Below are 25129 nucleotides of genomic sequence, written 5' to 3'. Positions count from 1 at the left end.
AATTGATTCTGGTACTACAATCCATGTTGTCAACACATACAAGGTTTCTTGAACCAACGAAAACCGACGCCAAGTGAATGCTCTATCTATTCAGGAAACAAGATGAGGAAGTTGAAACTTTCAAACTTGTCCGAAATACTAGCTTTGTCTTATACCTTGAAAGGACATTTTATGTTCCAAATTTTTTCTAAAAACCTTATCTGAGTTTCCAAACTTTTACCCGTTGAAAATTATATAAGCATACTCTAAAGGGGTGTAATGCAAAACAGAAGAGGTGATAATGCAAAGGTGAAGGGTGCTATCAATAACTCGATTTAAAAAAAACGCAAAAGAATAATGGCTAGAAACAGGAAAACAGCCAGATGAGGGCATGATACACCCACCCACTTATTGATGTTGGGTAGCTCCAACTAGCAAGGCTATTGAGGCAATTGTCTTCAATGTGCAGCTGTCTCTCGGCTGTAATACTGGTTTATAGTCTTGGCTGGAATACGATGCAGGAGCTCCCATGGAAAGATATGCAGAAGTGTCCAGGCAAGATCAAGTGACTGGAAAATGTTGCAGGTGTCATATGCTCCTTGTGCCACAAACTTTCGCTCAAACTTGTCCAAGAATTCAAGATATAACTGCAATTTCAGGGTAAAAAACAATATTAGTTCCACTTTTGTTTATGTGCCTGTGAGCACTTGTGTGTGTATGTGTGTGTGTGTGTGAGAGAGAGAGAAAAAAAAAAAAACCAAGTCCTCTGAAGAGAGGACTTCTTCTCCCACCACAGCTTTCATGGCCTGAACATCTTTTCCAATTGCATAATTTGCATATAGCTGATAAGTAATTGCCACAAAAATGGTACAGTAAGCTCATAAAACAAGTTTTATGTGATTAGAATTGATGTCAATGAAAATTCTTGACAAAAAAAACAAAAATTAAATTATGATGTTAATCAATATCACCTGGTTTGAAACATCCGCATGATCATGACGAGTCATCCCCTCACCAATAGCACTCTGCCCGAAAGAAACACAACAGCAAATCCTTAAACATCAATTTCTCATCAAAATAAATACAAAAATCAAAACCAAACACTGAGCTCAACTGTTAGCTGGTTACCTTCATCAATCGAGACAGAGATGGAAGAACATTGATTGGAGGGTAAATCTGTCAAGCCAAAACCACAAAACTTTCTCAGTCAACAACTGAAATGAACTATAAAGGGGGGAACATTCAGGTTAGATGAACATTCAGGTATTTAAAACGATTAGAATTTTGACCATTTGAGAAACTCAAATTAGGAATCACCAATCATGAACATTTTCCTAAAAAATTGTTACAGAAATAAGTATGACAAAGAGTGGATCAATAGCTTCTCCAACCTCCAGCCTTCAGGTTCATATGCGAATGTAAACGCATGCCATAGTGAATAGCAAAACAAAACACCAAAGTATGTTTACTGGGGCAATAAATTTTGTGTAGAGCCACAGCAGTATTGATGTGGCCAAAAAATGCATTGCAATTGTTGAAAATAAAACTGGATGATGCCATGAATGAAATCAAACAAGCCTAAATTATGTTAACCCAAGCCTCAATAATTAAAAAACAGGTAGATTACTCTCCACCCCAAGAAAAATTGCCTAAATTATTCTCACCCCCTGAGAAATGCCAATCACTTGCACCTCTTTGTTTTTCTATCACCCCTTTCTCACATTTATAAGCGAAAAAGAACAAGAAAGCCCTTACAAGCTTAATTGTTTTAATAATCTATAATTGTGGGGACAATGGGCCCCACACAAAATTTCCCCGCATGCTCATGAGAGAGAGGAGGAGAGAAGACACGAGCCTTCCTGTCATGCTCCCCCACAGGCTGGGATCCCCACTCCCGGCCATACATGATTTTCCCCCCCACCCTGTTTGAGGGGGGGGGGGGGGGGGGGTGGATGCCTCCCTGTTATGCTCCCCACCAGCTCAGGGTCCCCACCCCCTCTGTCACTGACAAACAGAAGGGTAGGGGAAGGTTCCTCCCTGGAGGTCCTCACCCCCTCAGTCACCAACAGACATAAGGGGAGGGGAGGTTCGTCCCCGATATCTCTCTTTCCACTTGGAAAGGTAGTGCAACTAGGGGTGGGCACAGGTCGGGTTGGGGTAGAATTCCAGAGGGGACGGGTCAGGTCGGGTAGGATTTTGGAAACCCAAACCACAAAATCCCGAACCCAAAAAAAACACGAAAGAAAACCAAAATATCAAACCCAACCCCAACCCCATCACCGTCCCTGCAACCCCATCCCCATAAACTCGATTTAAACCCAACCCACCTCTGTCAAGTCCCTATAAACCAGACCCATCCCCGTCCAATCCCCATAAACTCAACCCATCCCTGACCTGTCCTAACCTCATTTTATATCCTCATCTCGTCCCTACGGGTCGAGTTTGGGAAAACCCGTCCCCAACCTAAAACCTGAGGGGTTTTTTTTCTGCCCCATCACCAACCCACAGGATGAAACCCGAACCTGGGGTTTTCGAGTCGGGTTCCCCGTGAAACCCGACCTGATACCCAACCCTAAGAGTGACAGGGATGAGGAACGTTACCCCTGCCCATCTGCCTGTCAGCCCCCTCCTGTTTCTTTTTCCACTCAGAAAGAGAAAATGAGGGGAAGGTGGCCTCTCTGTGTCTGCTGGTGGCAGATAGAGAGGGTAGGAGAAGGAGGAAGGCAATGGAAGATGTAAGCCCTCCATTTTCATCCCTCTTCTGCCCTGAGGAGTAATAAGACAAATGCCAAGGGAGGGTTCAACCTTCCCATCTCATTCCTTCTGCTGCCAAATGTAGTGTGGGTAGAGTTCCTCCCCTTTCCAACTCCCGTCTTCTTCAAGGAAGGTACTTGGAAAACCACTACCAGCCTCCCTCTTATTTCAACATATGGAGGCAAGACATAGAGGAAGCAGTAAATTTTTACTGCCTCCATATAGATACAAATTTTTAGAAGAAAAAAAATGAAGAAAATCACCATATTGCCAGCATCCCATGATGCGGCAATCTGACATTCCAAGCATGGCATATTGATCCAAGACCTACCTTTGAATCAGTTAAAATAACATTATATATATAAGGCTGATCCAATACGAAAAACCATTTGGTGCGAAACATACAAAATGGCTATCTCAGTGGCAGAGATAGCATTTTGCATGTTTCACACCAAATGGCTTTTCGTATTGGATCAGCCCTATAGAATATATATATATTATATTATATAAAAATCTTTAAACAATAGTTAAAAATAAAAGAAGTTTTCAACTGAATACAGATTTTTCAATTTTGGAACCCTACCTGTCGATTGTGAAGCTGTCTATCAATATATATTTGTCCCTCTGTAATGTAACCTGTAAGATCTGGTGTTGGATGTGTAATATCTGATCCATACAAATAAATAAATTACAGATTTTCCATTACCAGAATATAAAGCACGAAAGATGACCAAAAATAAGAAGCTGAAACTCTAATGTTCACTACCATCATTTGGCATGGTTAGAATTTGAATTTGTGTAATGGATCCTTTTCGTCCTTCAATACGCCCAGCACGTTCATAAATTGTAGCCAGATCAGTATACATGTAACCAGGGTAACCACGTCTACCAGGCACTTCTTCTCGAGCAGCAGAGACCTATAACCAAAGATGGCTTAGTCTGGTGTGAACATACTCCCACTTACATTTTTCCATAAATTCTATAAAAACCAATTGTATTATGTTAAGGGATAATTCTTGACAAATTCAGAAGATGCTAATATGAGCACCTGGCAGTGTACAAGCAGAGAATCACAACTAAGAAACAAAAAATTAGCACTTTCCTGCAGATGAGCTAAAGTAGCACATCCAAGAGCAAATACATCTAACATATAATGTCCACATGCACAGAATTATCCACTTGAACATGTCAGAAATAACACATCCTAGCATGCAGTTCAGGCAGTATGCCCATAAGAGGAGCATAAAGCAAACCGACCTGAGTCACCATTGCAAATAAGTCATAGATCCAAATTAAAAATGATTAAGAACATACACCCAGATAAGGATCCCTGTAAAGTTCTAATACACAGAAAATATGCGCAAAGCAAACAGAAGATGATAATCTATGTCAGGCCAATCAAAAGAAATGCAGATAGACTTTGTCTTAGATCCTTCACTTTTTTACAGCCTCAAGTTTTGCAATAGGTTCAATGAACCTTCTGTCAAAACATTGGGCATTTTTTAACTTCAAAGCTCCTCAATTTTAACTTCATTTCTCTATTCTCATGATGAAGATTTTCATACTCTGAAGGGAATTTCACCATACTAGTGAACAATTATCAGGGTTTGTACTCTTTCCTACTTTGGCCATCTTGTGACTGGAATCACAGGCTCTAAATAGTGAGCCTGACCAAAATTTGAACACCAGAAAAGGTGACCTGTAGTTATAATAACATTCATGTGGATAGAAATACAGAAAAATCTTATCAAACTGGAGATGTGGACTTAAGCTGTTAAAGCCTGTTTCCAAGAACAATACCATAATAAGAAGTAGATATAAATAACATTAAAGAGCTCAATAATAGAAGCAGGTAAGTGTAGCAGCTTGTCTTCTTCTGTTAACCTAATAATCATGTTACCAAGGAGTGCTCCTACTGAAAAAAAGGCAATGTTTGAATGATTAAAATCAATGGAATTGATCTATAGATGTTTACTAGCAAAATGGATTTATTACCTCACGAAGAGCATCTGCATATGAACTCATATCTGTTAGAATGACCAATACATGCTTCCCACATTCATATGCTAAATATTCTGCAGTAGTCAATGCAATTCGAGGAGTAATAATACGTTCAATTGTGGGGTCATTGGCCTTGTATGAAAAACACATGGAAATCAAGTACCAGCTGTTCGAATTCATTATTGCACATATACATGAGCTGAAAGCAATTCCGCAATGATGCTGAATAAACATCAACAGAACACAGACATACCAAATTTAGAAAAAGAGTAACCCTCTCCATAGACCCATTTTCTTCAAAATCTCTTTTGAAAAACTGTGCAGTCTCCATGTTTACTCCCATAGCTGTAAACACAATTGCAAAATTGTCCTCTTCTCCATCCTGTTGCTTCATGGGTAAAACAGAATCATACAACTAGTTGTTTTTTCTTTTTTTCTTTGAAGAGGATCATACTAGTTATAAGCAGAAACACTGTCATTAAAGAAGATTGCATAGGCATTCGCTCAATTACTTAGATAGCATCAGCAGAAACTTCAAATGAGAAAACTAATGCAGTAGAGATTAGATAATTATCAGATAATAGCTACGGGGATCAAGAAATAGTCTACTCACTAGTGACATCACACAAAGCCCAAACTCAATTTCCATCTTATTTTTCTAATCCTTCATCACTTTTGTTTCCACACAACAGCTCAGGCTGTCTAAGCCATTCACCTAGGAGCTTAAACTATTTTTAGCAATTCCTAAGTACAATAGACAGCTGATTTTACTAGTAACCAGACTATCAAACAACAAATTTAATTTGGTTTAATCACATATATACTCCTGAATACTGATATTGCCTTCATACCCCTGGGTTTTAAACATTTTAAAATCGGACTACTTCCTCCCAAAATGACTTGCAGTAGTTAAGAAGCCTCTTTCTAACTAATAAGCATAAGATCATTCAAGCCCAAACCAATGTGGGATTACTCTCATATAAACAATCACTTTCACTCTCAGACAACTAGCCTGAGATTTGGAGACGTGCAACTATATACTAGTAGACTTTTTTATCCACCGACAGAACCAATGCAGACAGACCCCTGTAATATCACCAAAATTGCCCACACATCCCCACCAATAAATAAAATTAACTTTAAAATTAGTATGTTAAAAGACAAAAACACCCTCATAAAATAAAATTTTCTATTACATAAGTGCATAAGACTGATGCAAGTAGCTCAAATGAATCAGTCCATGAGTCTCAAATAATCTCATATTAAGTTGGTTCCAATTGTGGAGTCCACATTGTACAATTCATAACCACACAAGAAACAAGAGATATAATGTCAACTTTATAAGAGAATTTTAAATCTAGCGACATTTAAACAGTAAGGGCATGTAGGCATAATTTTAAAACCCAGAGGTATGTAGGCAATTTCAGCAATTGCTCCTTTTAGTTTTAGATGCCAGCCCCCATGCCACAAGCTGGAAGCAATAATCATAAACTTATCTTGTAGCACAACTAATATGTTCAGCATGGAGTGCGGTTTCCTAGATGTTGATCTCCCCATGTATCTCTTAATTATCATCACTCTTGTTTAAAAGGATACAACATCACCAACTGATTCTTCCACAACCAGTTGTCTAGTTTTCAAATGCATAAGATTCTAGCGTCAATAGTCCACCACAATTATATAGAAGAATACCTCCAAAAGATTATCAGATTTTTCTAGGCGCTTAACTAGGCCAGCTTGACGACATATTTGAGCTGCAATCTCATTATGAGGAAGCCCAGCAGCAGAGAAGAGAGGTATCTTCTGCCCTCGGGCAATGGAGTTCATGACATCAATGGTGGATATTCCAGTCTGAATCATCTCTTCAGGATAGGTCCTCTCACTGATAGAACTTCCTGCACGAACATCACCAATAATCAGAATACACCCAGAAAATGCTCAAATGCAATCTAAATATATTCTCCAGTTAGAAAACGCCCTCTGAACTTCTTGAAATTACTTACCAGAAATATCCAAATAAGCCTCAGGTAATATAGGAGGGCCATTATCTATAGGTTTACCAGAACCATTAAAAATTCGTCCAAGCATGTCTAATGAAACTGGTGTTTTCAGAACCTGTCAGTGCAAGATGAAAACAATATAAAAGTGATGAATTAATATAACCAAAGCAAAGCAGAGAGTGACAACAGAAAACGAGAAAATACAAATCAATACTAATTCAATTAACTCATCAGCACATAAACAGGAAGTTGTTTAATCTCAAGTTTACAGAGATTAAACAATGAAAGAGAAAGCCATCATAAAAAGGCCTCTAAAAATTTCGATAACTTTGTACACCGTACTTAATGATATATGAAGGAAAAAAGAGGGGTTTATTTGGATGGCGAAGAGGCAGATCAATGATGAAATAAATGCAAGCTGACATACTGCTAAATAGCTGGCTTAACAGATAACAAAACAAAAACAATCTTATTGGCAATGGTTAAACATGCTGATCTTAGCTACATGTACATTAAATGAAAAAAAAAAACATATCAACAGAAAACACCCACAGGAAATCAAGGGCAACTTAACTTATAAAGCATGAAAAATGCAGAAGTAAATATTTTTCCAAGAAAAGATGGCGGCAGAGCTTCAAGCCGAACGAAGTCGGTATGATGAGGAAACTTGGCAAAACATGATGAATCTGGCTCGCCTCTTGGGCGTGGTTTTCCATGGTCAGACTCCAGGACGGAAACGAGGATGGACCAGATTTGGGAGTTCATCAAGTCAGTTCTAAATGATCTTGATCTCTTGGAATGTCCTGGGAGTAGGATCTGCACGGAAGTGAGCATTAATCTGTCGCCTCCTATCGCAATACAACCCCTCCATTGTGGTGCTCCAAGAAACTAAATGTCAAAATCCAAGCGACAGCCTCGCTCGAGACCTTTAGAACTGCCCCTCGCTGCAATGGTCGGCTGTAAATTCCATCGGCCTCTCTGGTGGAATCATGGATCTTTGGGATAGTTCTCTCTTCGATGTAGTCAACATCAGGCACGGAACTTACTCGGTGGGGATTCATTTTCGAGATCGATGTTCTGATTCTCAGTGGTGTCTCGCTGGAGTTTACGGCCCCAATCGATATCGTGAAAGGAGGAACTTCTGGGAGGAGCTTTCAAACCTTCATCTTTAGTGGTCTCTCCCGTGGTGTTTCGCAGGAGATTTCAATGCAATTCATTTCTGCGACAAGAAGCAACCTCCAGCTACACACATCTCATCTTCTATGAGGGGCTTTGCTGATTTCATTGGCAACAACATCCTATCCTCTCAAAATTAGACCGTTTCCTTGCAGACTCAAATTGGCTCCATCTTTATGAAAATATTTCTAGAAAAGTTCACAATCGGGTAGGATCCGACCACTGGCCCATCCTCTTATCCACCTCTTGTGGACGATGGGGTCCTTCCCCATTCAGATTTGAAAACACCTAGCTCTCGAATCCTGATTTTGAAGTGCTCTTGAAAAACTAGTGGTCCAATTTCTAGCTTGGGGTCGACCAGAGTGGTCTCTTCCGATAAAGCTCAAATTCCTTAAAAAGAATCTTAAGGATTGGTCCTTCCAGCGTCGCAAATCTGCCAAAGAAAAGAAATCCTCTCTTCTCTCCAACATCGTTGAGCTGGATTCTTCGGAAGAACAAAGGTACCTATCTCCATCTAAATTTCCTCTTGCCTTTCTCTTCAAAGGGAGTTGCAAGCTCTCTTAGTTCAGGAAAGAATCAGTTGGAAGCAAAGAGCCCGTTTTAAATGGCTAACTAAAGGAGATGCCAATACAAAGTTTTCCCACTCCCTCGCATCGACGAGGAAGAGATCCAACCGAATTGCCTCCTTATGTGTCAATAATGAGGTAACGTCGGATAGGATCCAAATTACTAATGAGCTGCTCAGTTTTTTCACAGATCTATACACTGATGATGTTATTAACCGGCCCAAAGTCTAGCAGCTTCATTTCGGGCAGCTTCCCATCTCTGTCTCATCTATCCTCGAAGCCCCTTACTCTCAAAAGGAAATTGAGAAGGCAGTCTTGGGCATGGCTTGTGATCGGGCCCCGGGACCTGATGGATTTAATGGTGAATTCTACCATCGTGCTTGGCCGATTATCATGGGAGATATTTATAAGATAGTTGAAGGTTTTTTCATGACTAGTGTAGAATTTAGGATCTCATGAAAGGAACTTTAGATCAACAAGAAAGAAGAAGAAGAAGAAGAGAGAAGGAGAAGAGAAGAAGAAGAACGCGGTAGAAGAGAGTTTGGATTAAGGGAGAAGAGGGTTGCGTCAAAAAGAAAAATGAGGGCTAGACGAATTTGTGGAAAGAGAGGAGAGTGCTTCAATGCCCTACCTCTTAGCCAATGCCTTTATTTATAGTTTTACAATACCCTTAGGGCTACAACTTGATAAAACAAAAGACATAAAGGAACACATATTTACACTTCTATGTCATCTTTATGGAAAGTACCATATTTTACACATATGCCACTCCTTTGACGTGTGGGCTTCTTGTCTTGAGCTTGTGGGCTTGAGCCCATCTTCCAACACTCCCCCTCAAGCTAGAGGAGAAAAGACATCATAAATACCCAGCTTGCCACATATAAACGATAGGATTTTAGATGTAACGGGTTTAGTGAGAATATCAGCTACTTGCTCTTGAGATGACACATGTTTGAGAGAGATTATTCCTGCTTGAAACTTCTCCCATATAAAATGACAATCCACCTCAATGTGTTTAGTTCTTTCATGAAAAACTGGATTTGAAGTGATATGAATGGCTGCTTGATTATCACAATGCAGATTCATGGACCCCTTTTTATAAAAACCTAGTTCGGTAAGAAGGGTCCTAATCCATAAAAGTTCACTAATGGTATGGGCCATAACTCTGTATTCTGCTTCGGCCCTAGATCTTGCAACCACATTTTGCTTCTTACTTTTCCATGTAACCAAGTTTTCCCCAACCAAAATACAATATCCTGATGTAGCTTTTCTATCATCAAGAGATCCAGCCCAATCTGCATCTGAGAAGCCTTCTATGTTGAAGTGTCCATGTTTTTTATACAACAATCCTCTTCCTGGAGCTCCTTTTAGATAACGTAATATTCTCTCTAAAGCTTGCCAGTGGGTAATTTGTGGTTTGTGCATGAATTGACTCACCACACTTACAACATATGATATGTCTGGCCTAGTTACCGTGAGATAAATCAGTTTTCCCACGAGTCTTTGATATTTGCCAATATCAATATCTTCTTCATTTGTGGCACATAGTTTTACATTTGTATCCATAGGTGTGTCAACTGGTCTACAACCCTTCATTCCTGTTTCTTCAAGGAGATCCAAGACATATTTCCTTTGAGACAATATTATCCCATGTTTGGATTGAAGAACTTCTATACCCAAAAAATATTTAAGCCTACCAAGGTCTTTAGTCTTGAATTCCTGTCATATCATCTGTTTCACCTCTTGTATGCTCAAAGCATCATCACCGGTTAAGATAATATCATCCACATATACGGCCAATAATATTTTCCCTTTGACCGTATCTTTATAATATACGGAATGATCAACTAAGCACCGATGAAAACCAAACCGTAGGAGTGTTTGACTAAATTTATCAAACCAAGCCCGAGGGGACTGCTTAAGCCCATATAAAGACTTTTTTAACCGGCATACTGACTCCCCCTCAACCACATAACCAGGTGGTTGAACCATATAAATTTCCTCACTGATATCACCATTTAAAAAAACATTTTTAACATCCAACTGATAGACAGGCCATGAGGAGTTAGCAGCAATAGATAGATGATGTGTACCGAATTCAATTTTGCAACAGGAGAGAAGGTCTCCTCATAATCTATCCCATAGCACTGTGTATAGCCCTTAGCAACCAGTCGAGCTTTAAGACGAGCAACCGATCTATCTGGATTATGTTTCACCGAAAAAACCCATCGACAACCAACAGGTCTTTTACCTTTCGGGAGTGATGTTAAGTACCAGGTTTGGTTTTTGTATAAGGCGTGCATTTCTTCATCCATAGCCGCCTTCCTTCCTGGATGTCTCAAGGCCTTCTGATACGACTGTGGAACGGAAGTAGAAGAAAGGGACGCAAGAAACTGAAAACACTTGGAAGACAAGCGATGGTGAGACATAAAATTTGAGATAGGATGCGAAGTAGTACAAGAGCGACGTTCTTTTCTTAATGCAATAGGCCAAGTGTCAAATTCAGGCCCATACATAGGAGGAGAAGGACTTACCTCGGGTGGATCCGACAACTCCATAGGTGAAGGTACGGTCGGTGCATCAGGGGATGGATCCACTTCAAGATTGAACGACACAAGCGGACAAGGAGTAGTAGAAGGACAAGTCCATCCTGGAGGAGCATCATGGGAGGAGTAGAAAGGAGTGTCCTCAAAGAAAGTCACATCCCTAGAGATAAACATCCTCCGAAGGGTAGGATTGTAACAGACATAACCTTTCTGGGTGCGAGAGTATCCCAAAAAATGCACTTCATAGACTGAGGATCAAGTTTATTTTTATGTGGAGATGTAACATGAACAAAACATGCACATCCAAACACTTTCAAAGGAAGAGAAAAAAAATCTTCACCATTAAATAACACAGAGTAAGGAGTTTTATGATGAAGGACTGATGAAGGCAACCTATTAATGAGAAAACATGTTGTGAGTATAGCATGAGGCCAATAGAAATAGGGTACCTTCATGGAGTAGAGGAGCCCCTGAGCAACTTCAAGAAGATGATGATTCTTCCTTTCAGCAACACCATTTTGTTGAGGAATAGGCACATGATGTTTGATGAATAAGCCCATTACTCTCACAAAATGATTTGAAGTCATGAGACATGTATTCCTTAGCATTATCAGATCTAAGGGTTCAAATTTTCTTCCCAAATTGTGTCAAGACCATAGCATGAAAATTTTTAAACAAAGGAAGAATTTCGGAACGCTCTTTAAATAGATATAACCAAGTCACTCGAGTAAAATCATCAACAAAAATGACAAAATATTTAACTTGGGAAATATTTGAGACACATAAAGGGCCCCATACATCAGAATATATTATCTCAAACGGAGCAGTACTTGTAGTTGTAAGACGAGGAGAATATGTACTCCTGAATTGTTTACTTAATTTACAAACCTCACAACTGATATTAGAAAGTCTTTTTAAAGATGGAACCAAAGAACGAAGTGAAGGGGTAGACGGATGACCAAGTAGGTTGTGCCAAAGTTGGGCCTCAGATGTAGTGGAAGATAATGCAACTAATGGTGGAAGAGTGAAGTAGTACAAACCCCCCTTTTCATGGCCGCCACTAATCACCCGCTTCATAGTGAGATCCTGAAAGACACAAGAAGATGGTGAGAAGGTGATAGAGCAATTTAATTGTTTGGTCAATTGGCTAACCGAGAGCAAATTTAAAGGAAATTGAGGAACAAACAAAACATCTTGAAGGCGAATAGATGAAGTAAGAGAGGAGGAACCTTTGCCAAGGACCTCGGTTTGGGTACCATCAGCAATAGTAATGAATTTATGAGGATAACAAGGAGATAAGGACTGCAACAAGTGTTTGTTACCTGATAGATGTTCGGAGGCCCCGGAGTTGATGATCCAAGAGGAAGAGGAAGACGAGGAAGAAAACATACCTGAGGCAATAGTAGTGGCAGCAATAGATGATGAGGGAATAGATGATTCCATGAAGGACTTCATTCTCTGAAATGCAGCATAGTCCTCAGTCGTAAGAGTCACATTTTCGGATGATGATTCAACCTTATCTTCATTTTTCTCAACGTTAACTGAGACTGGGTTAGCTGTGGCCCAATCAGGCTTGCCATGAAGTTTCCAACATGATGCCACAAGGTGGTTCTGACGACCACAATAAGTGCAAAGTTGAGGCTCAGTACGGAAAATTTTTTGACCCGTTCTACCACCTCTATTTTCAGCCCCTCTCATAGTTTGACCCCCTCTCATATTTCTGCCCCATCCTCGGGATGAAGAAGATGTTCCCCGATTGCCAGAGAACATCGCCGATGGAGCATCAATAGGAGAAGGAGGGGATGGATCCGGTATCCTAAGTAATGTAGCACTAATATCATCGAAGGATGGAAGAGCAGAAGAACTTAAAAGTTGAGTTTTGGCCACCTCAAGGTATGGTTTAATATTCGATAAGCAAATGGCTACTGCCAAAGCTTCTCTTTGTCGTTCTTGAACGGCAATATCAGTGGAATATGGCTGAGCTAGTTTCCATTCTTGAAGAAGACCACGAAATCGTGCCAAAAATTCGTGAATATTATCTCCATGTTTCATATGCAGCATGTTTTGTAAGACATCATATATTTTTTGTAATGAAGCAGTGCTTGAGTAAAGCTTGGCACAAGTGTCCCATATGTTCTTGGCGGTTTCCAAGTGGACCACATTGTTGGCCACCTGCTCTTCCATGCTATTAATGAGCCAACTTATCGCCATGTTATCATCCTTAACCCACTTGTGGTAGGACACATCTTCTTCATCAATCGGAGGAGGAAAGTTAACAATGTGGCTCAAGAAGTCACGAGTAATAAGAGCCCTCCGAACCGATTGTGACCAGCTCATGTAATTGGAGAGACCTCTAAGTGGGATTGTATTAATACGGAGTATATCACTCTTATTACTATTGTATCCAATCTCCATAATGAGGCAAGTAAAATATGGAGGTCAAGGGAAAAGACCTTCTTCAAAGAACAATTACTCTATGTAATTTGAAGAACCCGTAGACCAAATCAATCACCAACAAAAGAGAACAAGAACCAATTTCATTCACACGGGCAAGTACCAAATTATCAACAAATTTGTGCCCTTAGAAATTGATAATAACATCCAACCATCACTCAACTTCTCTTGTATTCATAAGAACAAAGAGAAGAAAGTAGATGCAACCGATTCGGCCTTAATCCAAACTCCAACACAAACGAGCAATAGACAAAAATTTAGAGAAGATTTAACGACAAACCAAGACACTTGGAAGAGATTTATCTTCAGCTCATGAGAGACTTCAACGTAAGAAAAAATTCAATTGTTGAAGTTAAAAAAAACGGAACTACAAAGGGTAAATGGCTGTTGGCATTTCATTAAACATATAATGGGCATCCAACAACATAACACAAATCCATGAGCAACCTTAAGTAGGAGAAGATACAGCAACATGTGCTAGAATTCTACCTCAAATGAGATGGATCCAAATTACATAAAGGTAATTGAATTTCACCCATCAATCTTAATAAGATGCAAACAACAAATGATCTTGATCACTCTTGTAATTGATTTACAAGGAGTCAAGATTATAACATCAATTTAGTCACAGAAATAAATCTTTACAACATATAAAGATTTATCTTGACTTGATGTGACTCAAAATTCAAGAAGTAAAGAAAAACAGTAAAAAGGAGTATGTAAATAAGAAAAGAAAACAAAAAAAAACGTAAATAAGAAGATGATGAACTTATCTCTTTATGACTGAACTCCTTTTACAACTTCTTGAACAGATTTCATAATAACTCCATGAAGAGATCCTAAACTTCTTGCTCTGATACCATGTAGAATTTAGGATCTCATGGAAGAAACTTTAGATCAACAAGAAAGAAGAAGAAGAAGAAGAGAGAAGGAGAAGAGAAGAAGAAGAACGTGGAAGAAGAGAGTTTGGATTAAGGGAGAAGACGGTTACGTCAAAAAGAAAAATGAGGGCTGGACGAATTTGTGGAAAGAGAGGAGAGTGCTTCAATGCCCTACCTCTTAGCCAATGCCTTTATAAAACAAAAGACATAAAAGGAACACATATTTACACTTTTATGCCATCTTTATGGAAAATACCATATTTTACACATATGCCACTCCTTTGACGTGTGGGCTTCTTGTCTTGAGCTTGTGGGCTTGAGTCCATCTTCCAACAACTAGCATCTCCTTCCTCAGCATGGGAGCTTCTTTTATCTCACTAATCCCCAAGATGAGAAACGTTGAGACCCCTAGTGATTTTCGCCCTGCTTGATTTCAAGTTCATACAAGAGCATTGCTAGACTCCTCGCAAACAGACTCAAAACAGTTCTCCCTCTTGTGATCAGCCATGGCCAGAGTGCTTTCTTGAAGGGTAGAAACATCTTGGACTCAGCTATGGCGGCGCACGAACTGTTTGATAAATTTTCTCGCTCGAAGGATCCAATTTTTATCCTTGAGTTGGATTTAGAAAAGGCTTTTGATAGGGTAAATTGGAGTCCCTTGGATGACATCACAAGTAGGATGGGCTTCGGAGATCGTTGGAGATATTGGAATAGGAGTTGCATGTACTCCACCTCGTACTCTCTTCTCTTAAATGGAACAGTTTGTGGTTGCTTCAAGGGATCTAGAGGATTAAGAAAGGGTGATCCTCTTCCCCCTTCCAGTGCTTCAATATGCGGATGACACTTTAATTTTTGGAGCAGGAACGTTGGACAACATAAAAAAAGTAAATGTTGTTTTGGGGATCTTTGGAATCTACCCAAGTCAGAAAGTCAATTGGAGGAAAACTTCTTTGATTGGATTCAATATCAACCCAAACTCTCTCTCAAAAATGGCGGAGGTGCTTGGTTGCATAATCTCATCCACCCCTTGCACTTACCTTGGTCTTCCTCTGTTCACTGGTCGTATTGGCAAAGATCTTTGGATTCCAGTAATAGAGAAGATGGAATTACGACTTGCATCATGGAAGGGTCGTTTGCTTAGCAAGGCAGGAAGGTTGACTCTTTTGAAATTATGTATCGTTAGCATTCCAAACCATTATCTATCCTTCATGCCTTGCCCAACTCCTGTTTGTCAGCAGGTTGATAAAATGAAGAAGCGCTTTCTTTGGAGAGGGAACAGGCCTGACTTTTAAGTACCATTTGGTTAACTGGGCGGAAGTTTGCCTCCAGAAGAATTTTGGAGGTCTCGGAATCCGGCTCTCCAAAGACATGAATCAGGCTTTGCTCCTTAAATCGATTTGGAGACTCAATTCATCTGCTCCAAACCTCTGGAAAAATATGGTGTTTTCAAAGCTCTGCATTTCCTCAAAGTGGTGGATAGATGGGGGAAATAGAAGGAATTTATCTCCTATACGACGGTTGCTCTATCTCTTAACTCCTACTTTCTCCGCACAGTCCGATTCTATGTTGGAGATGGCCATCATATCAAATTCTGGGAAGATTGGTGGTTGGGGGATATGCCTCTTCAGAACACTTTTCCTAGCCTCTTCAGAATTTCGAGATTGAGGAATAGTACCATTAATGAAGTCACTGATAACGGGGGATGGAACATTCAGCCTCGCCATGGCTTATCTGATTCAGAAGGTCTTGAAGTCAATCGACTGTTGGACGTTTTGCTGCCAACCAGAATCCAAGCTAACAAATCAGACAAATTAATCTAGTGGCCAGATAAAAGTGGCTCCTTCTCTCTCGCCTTCGCCTATCTTGCTATTCGAGGAGAGATCACTCGAGGTCCCAAGCATGCAGTAGAACTCACATGGCGTCTTAGAGCCCCCCCCGGTGGTTGGGGGATATGCCTCTTCAGAACACTTTTCCTAGTCTCTTCAGAATTTTGAGATTGAGGAATAATACCATTGATGACACTGATAATGGGGGATGGAACATTCAGCCTCGCCATGGCTTATCTAATTCAGAAGGTCTTGAAGCCAATCGACTGTTGGAGGTTTTGCAGCCAACCAGAATCCAAGCTAACAAATCAGACAAATTAATCTGGTGGCCAGATAAAAGTGGCTCCTTCTCTCTCGCCTCCGCCTATCTTGCTATTCTAGGAGAGATCACCAACCCCCCCGGTGGTTGGGGGATATGCCTCTTCAGAATTTCGAGATTGAGGAATAGTACCATTGATGAAGTCGCTGATAATGGGAGATGGAACATTCAGCCTCGCCATGGCTTATCTGATTCAGAAGGTCTTGAAGCCAATCGACTGTTGGAAGTTTTGCAGCCAACCAGAATCCAAGCTAACAAATCAGACAAATTAATCTGGTGGCCAGATAAAAGTGGCTCCTTCTCTCTCGCCTCCACCTATCTTGCTATTCGACGAGAGATCACTCGGGGTCCCAAGCATGCAGTAGAACTCACATGGCGTCTCAGTGCACCTCCCCAATCTTCATGTGGAGTGCTAGCCGTAGTAAGATTCTCTCTGCTAAAAACCTCATAATTTGTGGCCAACTCGGAGTTGACCACATTTGCCCTTTCTGCCATGACCAGGAAGAAACTGTTAGCCACCTGCTTCTTTTGTGCCCTTTTTCTTGGGATATTTGGAGTCGATTCTTAGCAAAATTGGGCTCCAACTCTACTTCCCTAAGGACTTAACAGCCACCTGTCGTATGCTTGTTGGGACTCCTATCCCCAGTCTTGGGAAATTGATGATCTCTGCTATATCCGCATTCATCCCCTGGGGTCTTTGGCTGGAGAGAAACCAACGAAGATTCAATGCCAAACTCAACACTCAAGATAGAGTCATTGAAACCATCTCAGGCAATATTGCTACTTGGCTTCACTCTAGAAAGGCCTTCTCCCCTTTCTTTGGATCATCTATTAGGGATAATTGGAGAAGCGTAGCCCAGCTCCACCTCTCCTCGAAGCCTCCTGTCATCTACGAATGGACCCTGTTGAATATATGGAAAAGTGAAATACTTCATTGACTTCAATAACTTCAATAACTTGTTGTAATCAAAGTACATGACCCTCTATTCATAGTAGAGGAAGGTAGTAGAGCCCAATTACGATAAAACTACCATTGTCCCAATTACACCCAAACTCTAACACTTAAAGATAAGTCCTAACATAATTGAATAACTCAATATAGATAAAAGAAAAAAATAACTCAAACTAAAACTCTTATTTGACGTGACCATAAGATAAGATACTTTTGTGAGTCCTTCTTGATCTTTCAACTTATGTGATAAGGATGTCAGCTCATGTTAATCATTGTGGATCCTACTTCTTATGGGTTTGGGCACATCTTGTGGGTGTTCCTTGGTCGTGTGGGCTTGAGCTTATCTTCCAACACTCCCCTTCAAGCTGGGGGTGAAAGAACAACATGAACTCCCAACTTGCTGTAAATGATGTATAGGAGATTTTTGTATATAATGGCACATCTTCCAATATGCCTTCATCTTCCAATACTCCCCCTCACGTTGTTGTGTCCTTCATTGAGGCCCTACGACATTATATAAGTGAGAGTAAAAATCACTCCTAGTCGGTAAGCCATTGCTTCATACTCCAGTCCTAATACTGGATGTAGGGCACACTCCGTCTTCTATCGGCATTGCTCTAAAGTGTCCACCACCGTGTTCCTCCATAGGACAACGACTCTCAAGTGGTAGGAAACATAAAAGCTATTACAGGGGGGGGGGGGGTGCGCAGATAACATAGATGTAATAATAAGTCCTCCATCATGGTTTCCCAATGTGATATATAACACGAAAGAGAACCCAAGAAATAATGTCCCCAAAGAGACATAATAGCAGCAACTGTATGTAACACGACCATCTTCCAACACATATAACACGAACCAAATAATGAACTTTGTAAAAGAACCCATGAAATAATCCGATATAAAATTTTTTTTTTAGATGCACAAGCTTCATCTTTTGTGCTCCCCCTTTCTTGAATATTTTGGTTACATAAACTTATTCACAACATATGAAATAAAATACCTCTTTCTTGTACTTCTTCAAGTTCTCCCCCTCAAGCTAGGAGGTAATGGCAGTGATCCCAGTTTGAACCAAATATCATAGATGTAGCAATAGGCCCAAATAACAGAGATTTATAAATAAGCCCTCAAACCAAGGAGAAGTGAGATATTTTCCTGTTATATCAATTGAAAAAGTGACACAAAACAATCGGCTTAAATTCAGATTTTCAATGTAACAGTATACCAACATGCCCTTTGATTCTTCCAATGCGAATATATCTTTAAATATAGATCAGATTGACATGAAATTTTCTTCATCTAAAACTAGACTTAAATAAATTTAATCCAAGTATAACATCTCTTAATAAAATATAATTATCAAAAGATAAATAATCTGATAGGTTTCGGTCTCTGTCATCTGGCCGAACTAAGTACTGTTTCTCCTATTTTTCCAGAATGACCATTGACTCTTCTAAGATCAATATCTCCTTATAAAAAAATTATACCGAGAATTGGTTGAATAGGTAAGAAAATAGACTTACATATATTTCTTTTGATATATAATTCTTCATAAAAAGTCTCTTTCTTGATAGCATAAAATACCTTGGAAGTTGAGGCTTTCAGCTGCAGCTCGAACCTCTTTTTCAATCTGATCTTTGCTGCTTCAAATATCAATTTCTCTTTGTAGACAACTCAGATAAAAAAATGGTTGAATAGGTAAAATAATTGACTTATAGATATATTTTTTTTTATATATTTCTCCATATAAAGTCTATTTCTTGATAGCAAAAAATACCGCGGAAGCTGAAGCTTTCTACTGCTGCTGCTCGAACCACTTTAGCAATCTGACCTTCTCTCATTAAAATATCGATATGTCTCTATAGATAACTCCGATGGGAACAAATCTATTTTATTTGAAAAGTAGACTCAAATATCTTTCCGTCAATAGATAGTTTGCCATATTAAAAACTCTGTATAGAGGTAAAAAATATAAAGAAAACGATAGGTGTAGGGACTGAAAAAAGTAACTACGAACCTAGACTTAGGGTTTAAGGTTTAGAGAAAAGGATCACATTACCTCCGTGAGTTGACCAAGTCAACTCACAAAACCTACTCTGATACCATGTTGAATTTATGGAAAAGTGAAATACTTCATTGACTTCAATAACTTGTTGTAATCAGAGTACATGAACCTCTATTTATAATAGAGGAAGGTAGTAGAGTCCAATTACAATAAAACTACCCTTGTCCCAATTACACCCAAACTCTAACACTTAAAGATAAGTCCTAACATAATTGACTAACTCAATATAGATAAAAAACAAACATAACTCAAAGTAAAACCCTTCTTTGACGTGACCATAAGATAAGATACTTGTGTGAGTCCTTCTTGATCTTCCAACTTATGTGATAAGGATGCCAGTTCATGGTAATCATTGTGGGTCCTACTTCTTATGGGCTTGGGCCCATCTTGTGGGCCTTCCTTGGTCATGCGGCCCATCTTATAATAATCTTAGATATGTGGGCCTTCCTTGGTCGTGTGAGATTGAGCTTATCTTCTAACAGACCCCACCTCCTGCTGGAGTTCTTAAGCTCAATTTTGACGGCTCCTCTTGGTAACCCTGGCTTAGTTGGTTTTGGTGGCGTGATCTGTGATTCTTTTGGGAACCATATCGTCTCTTTTTTCGGGATGCTTGGTATTGCAGAAACCACGATGGCTGAACTTCAAAACTTTCTCAATGGGCTTCGTATTGTTCGCGATCATTGCCCCGGACCTATCCTGATCGAGGGAGACTATAAAGTGGTGATCGGTTGGTACCAGAATGCTTCTACTCCTCCGTGGTGCCATTGGGATGCTTTTTTTGAAGTTTTGGATATTGTAAATCTCTTGGATTGTTTCTGGTGTCTCATTTCGAGATCAGCAAATTCTGTGGTTGATGCTCTAGCCAAGCAAGGAGCCTCCTTGCAATCTCTTGTTGTCAGGAGTTAGCTCCTTTTGTTCTCTCTTAATAAATTCACATTTCATAAAAAAAAAAAAAAAAAATGAAAGAAAAGTACATGAAGACTTTAAAACATAGATTTGTTTCACTAGGCCATTCAATGATTAGCCAACAAAGGATATTGCACTGCATGCCAAAACAAATCCTTAATGGAAACAAAGCATCTAAACAATAGGTTTAGTTGGACAATAGGGTAGAAAGTTCATCAAACACGTGCCCGTCATTATTTGCTCTTTAAAATTATAATGACCAAAATTTTGGTTATGCTATGTTCCTTTTATCTTGCAAGGTTATAGAACATTAAAATTTGATTATATATCAACATCATTTCAAAAAAAAATGTGATTATCTATTTCCCACGTCTTATATATTAAATCAGGAATTTGAACTGAATTATATGGCCAAATGTAAAAAAATATCTGTACACAACTGACACTGAATAGGCAAAATAAATAAAATTTTTAAAAAAATACGTATCTCTCCCAAAACATAAAATTGATTTACCTCGCCAGTGAATTGCACAGTGGTGTACTTGTTGTCAATTCCAGAAGTTCCTTAAAAAACCTAAAAACAATGTACTTGTTATTGGAGATCACAAGAAGTTTCTTGAAAACACAAAAAATATACTCCATGGGAATAAACATCTAAAGAAGAATGCAGCAATGATGAATAACCTGTACAACAACTTTCTCCCCATCAACTTCCAGAACATGACCTCGTCTAGTTGTGCCATCTCCCAAACATATGTTGACAATCTCTTGGAATTTGGGACCCTGAACGAGTGAACAAGAATAAGAAAAAGAGATTGCATGCCAAAATGGTGCAAGAAAATTGAAATTCCAAGATGAGAAATTGTAATGAATATGTGCCAGATGAGAACCCACATGCATTCCTTAACTTTGTCCAAAATAACCAGGGGACCCGCAACTCCAGAAACAGTCCAATACTCTGTATTATACAGGAGAAGATCATACATATGAACATTCTTGGAGATAGGGAAAGTGCAATAAAATGCCATTAACCTCATGAAGACCATGATTTTGCAGGTTTATAAGCTAACAAAAAAGAAACTGAAAGATTAGGGAGACCTGTCAGACAGGCAGTTCGAAAGATAAATTACAGGATATTCCACAATTTGATAATAGAACTTGAGCTATTAACTTTCATTACCATTAAATCAGTATAAAGGAGCCAAGACAGAGGGGGGGTTGTTGTTGTACAGAACTCAACTAAGAAAACTACTGAATCAAATAAACAAGTTCTATAGCATCTATAGTATATTTAAAAACTAAAATGCAGAACTATACAACCCTGCCGCTGAGCTTACCTCCCACCCCAACAAAATAAACCTTTAAGAATAAAACATGAGGAAGAGAAGTGATGAAAACATTACCAGTTAGATGTAGTTGAGTTTACTTGCAAGACATAAATTAAAAGAGAGCACGACTCTCTCTAATTTTCCATCTACTTGACATTCTAACCATTTTTTCCTTATAAATGAAAGAGGACAAGATGAAGTAAAAAGAACATAAGTTAGAATCCTGTGTTACATAACAAGATAGATTTACACCCAATCTCCAATGCTCCAAGGGAGTAGAACTCTCTCTAATTTTCCATGTACTTAGACATTCTCCAATGATTTTTAAGCAAAAAAAATAAAAAATGAACATGTAAAGAACTAAAGCACAAGAAAATTTTATGTGGTTCAGCCCTAGAGCCTAATCCACGGAAGGAAGGAGAGAGGGAGAATTTTTTTATTGAATCAGGATGAAATAGTACACCAATACAAGCCAATTTATAGGCTAAAGAAGGATAACTTAAATCCTTAATTAAGGATTCAAATTTCCTTAATTTAAGAAATAAAAAATCAATCAAGATTTTTTCTTGATTTTAGAAAATCATTTGATTGATTTGTCATATATTTCCTAATTTATTACATAATTTAATTCCAAAATATTTATTTTAAAAAATAATTTTGCTTAACATTCCCCCTCAAATTGTATTAGGGGTAAGACGAAATACAACTTGTTGTGCTACAAGATAGAGCCTCCATCTTGTGAAGGGGGCTTTCTTTCTGCTTAACGTCATCGATGGTGCGATAAATAGAATATGGATTAATGTGGTTATGGTTGTGGGTGCCCATCCGACTAGCACATGCTATCACAATCTTGTAAAAACAAAATTTTATACAAGAAAGTAATGTGATTGAAAACGCAGCAAATATGAGGTGAAATAATGGTAATTGGTGTATGAAAAATATATTTGTTAAGGAATAGTCCCACATTAATTAGTGAGTACAAAGATCATGAGTTTATTAGTTGGGAAAGAGGTTTCTTAAGTTGACTAGTCATTTTGGGATAGGGTTTTGGACCCAACTTAACATGGTATCAGAGTAGGTACTCATATGTGGGCCTACACCTAAAAACTATCTACTTGTAGAGCCACAAAAGAGGGCCTACACTTAACACTATCCACTTGAGCCACACAAGAGGGCGACCTACACTTAAACTGCCTACTCCTAAATTATCCACTTGTAGAGCTACAAAAGATGGTCTACACGTGAGGGGGAGTGTTAAGAAATAGTCCCACATTAATTAGTCAGTACAAAGATCTTGAGTTTATTAGTTGGGAAAGAGGTTTCCTAAGTTGACTAGTCATTTTGGGATAGAGCCTTGGAGCCAACTTAACAATATTAATATTATATTTATAAATAGTTTAGGATATGAGATTGTGTCCCTCACACCTCTATTCCTAACACCAAAAAAGGAAAAAAATATTGCCCCATTGATTCAATAAATAAACCCTTTCTCAATCCTTCCCATTTTTAAAATAATAAATAAAGGATTTTTTAGACAATAAATGATGAAAATTTCATAAAAATTGAATGAAAATGAGGGGAATAGGACTATTTTTTGTTTGAACGAAAAATTGGTCAGGTTACGGGTAAAAAATTGAGAAAACCAAACCAAAAACAATAAATAGATAGCGAAACGGGTTGGATCTGCTATTCGGATTGCGTGTCGGATCCCGATCTGAGAAGCAGAACATGCTACAGAGAATGGAAGTAGATGCGATTTTGGTAGATTTTCAATCGATTGTCCAAATCCAATCCGGAACTATGCATCAGATTATGCGGCAGATCCTTGAGTCAAAACCAAACCTACACGCCGGATAGACACGCAGTTAAGCGTTGTAGACCTGGTTTGACCATATCGGGTATGCGCACTGTCCAAAGTCAGAGCCAGTTTTTGAAACCGGATACGTGAGCCAAGCTATCCCATCATCTTCCTCTCAACGCAAAATGACCCAGAATTGAAAATTTTTCAATTTCAGCATCATTTGTTGATGGATTTTGACTAGACAAAAGAGGAAATACTCTGATTTGAGTCCTCTTTCAAACTAATGTTTTAATTTAAATAGAAAATCACAATATTGCAATGGAAAAAGTGATTCAAGAACACAGTGCCCGTTAGTGAAAAATACAAAATTATAAACCATTTATCAATGGATTTTGATGAAAACAAGAGGCAAAATGCTCTTAATAAATTGACCTATCTAATGCATCAATCAATTTGAATGAAATCATGGAAAAGATATGGCATAGAAATTATGCGAAAATTAATAGCGAAAACAAAATAATAGCCATGGCCATAGGCTCTGATACCATGAAAGATTTTTGAGCAAAAATAAAATTGAACATGGAAAGAAAAAAAATGCATAAAAAAATTTTATGTGGTTCAGCCCTAGGAGCCTAATCCACGGACAGAAAAATAGAGGGAGAATTTTTTATTAAACCATGATGAAATTTTACATCAATACAAGCCTATTTATAGGTTGAAAAAGGATAATTTGAATTCTTAATTAAGGATTCGAATTTCCTTAATTTAAGAAATAAAAAATTAATCAATAATTTTTCTTGATTTTAGGAAATTGATTGATTTGTCACTAATTTCCTAATTTATTACATAATTTAATTCATAAAATATTTAATGTATAAATAATAATTTCTCTCTTAACAATGCTAAGAAATTTTTTCTATATAAATGAAAGAGAACAAGATGAAGTAAAGAGAATATGAGTTGGGATCCTATACTACATAACAAGACAGATTCACACCAAACATACCCATCCTGATCTCTAATGTTCCATCCTCCATCTCAGAACCTTTTTGTGCAACACCCATTATCAAACTCCAAAGCTACATACATCCCATCACATTATGGCTAGTATAAGCACAAATGTAATATAAATTAAATAAACTGAAATCTAAAAGTAAATTCCTCTAAGTTTGAATATTTTTCCAGATTCAACAGCTGAAAATAGACAAGGTACTTGAGAACTACCAAGGAACCCTATGTAACAACTAGACCAAATTAGAAATCTTGCATCAATTAAATGAACTTTAGATGAAATTATGTCCAAGATAATTTCACAAATTTGATTTATGTACAGCTACCTAGTTTCATATGCACAACCAACCTGAAAAGCAAAAGCTGAAACTTGGCATGCATGTCATGTGTAACAAGCAAAACAATTATACAACATTTTATTTTTTTTAATAGTAATTAAACGTGTGAAAGTACTGCGGGCGGACATGGTACTCAAGAGTCATCACGGAAAATAGTCAACAACTGAAAACCTTACAAGTTCCACCAATGTTGAACTCATTGGATAAGAGTATAATGATAACCAAC

General features: G+C 38.5%; 1 pseudogene; it reads right to left on the bottom strand.

Moving 5' to 3' along the window:
• Positions 1–347: 347 nt before the first annotated feature.
• Positions 348–24618, bottom strand: LOC137953043 (V-type proton ATPase subunit B 2-like; annotated as a pseudogene).
• Between the last annotated feature and the right edge of the window lie 511 nt (positions 24619–25129).

The sequence above is a fragment of the Aristolochia californica genome, unplaced genomic scaffold (assembly GCF_029961685.1).
Source record: "Aristolochia californica isolate CCGP_79_NKW_82.1479 unplaced genomic scaffold, dmAriCali1.0.hap1 SCAF_16, whole genome shotgun sequence".
Lineage (NCBI taxonomy): Eukaryota > Viridiplantae > Streptophyta > Magnoliopsida > Piperales > Aristolochiaceae > Aristolochia > Aristolochia californica.
This window is presented reverse-complemented; position numbering and strand designations above follow the sequence as displayed.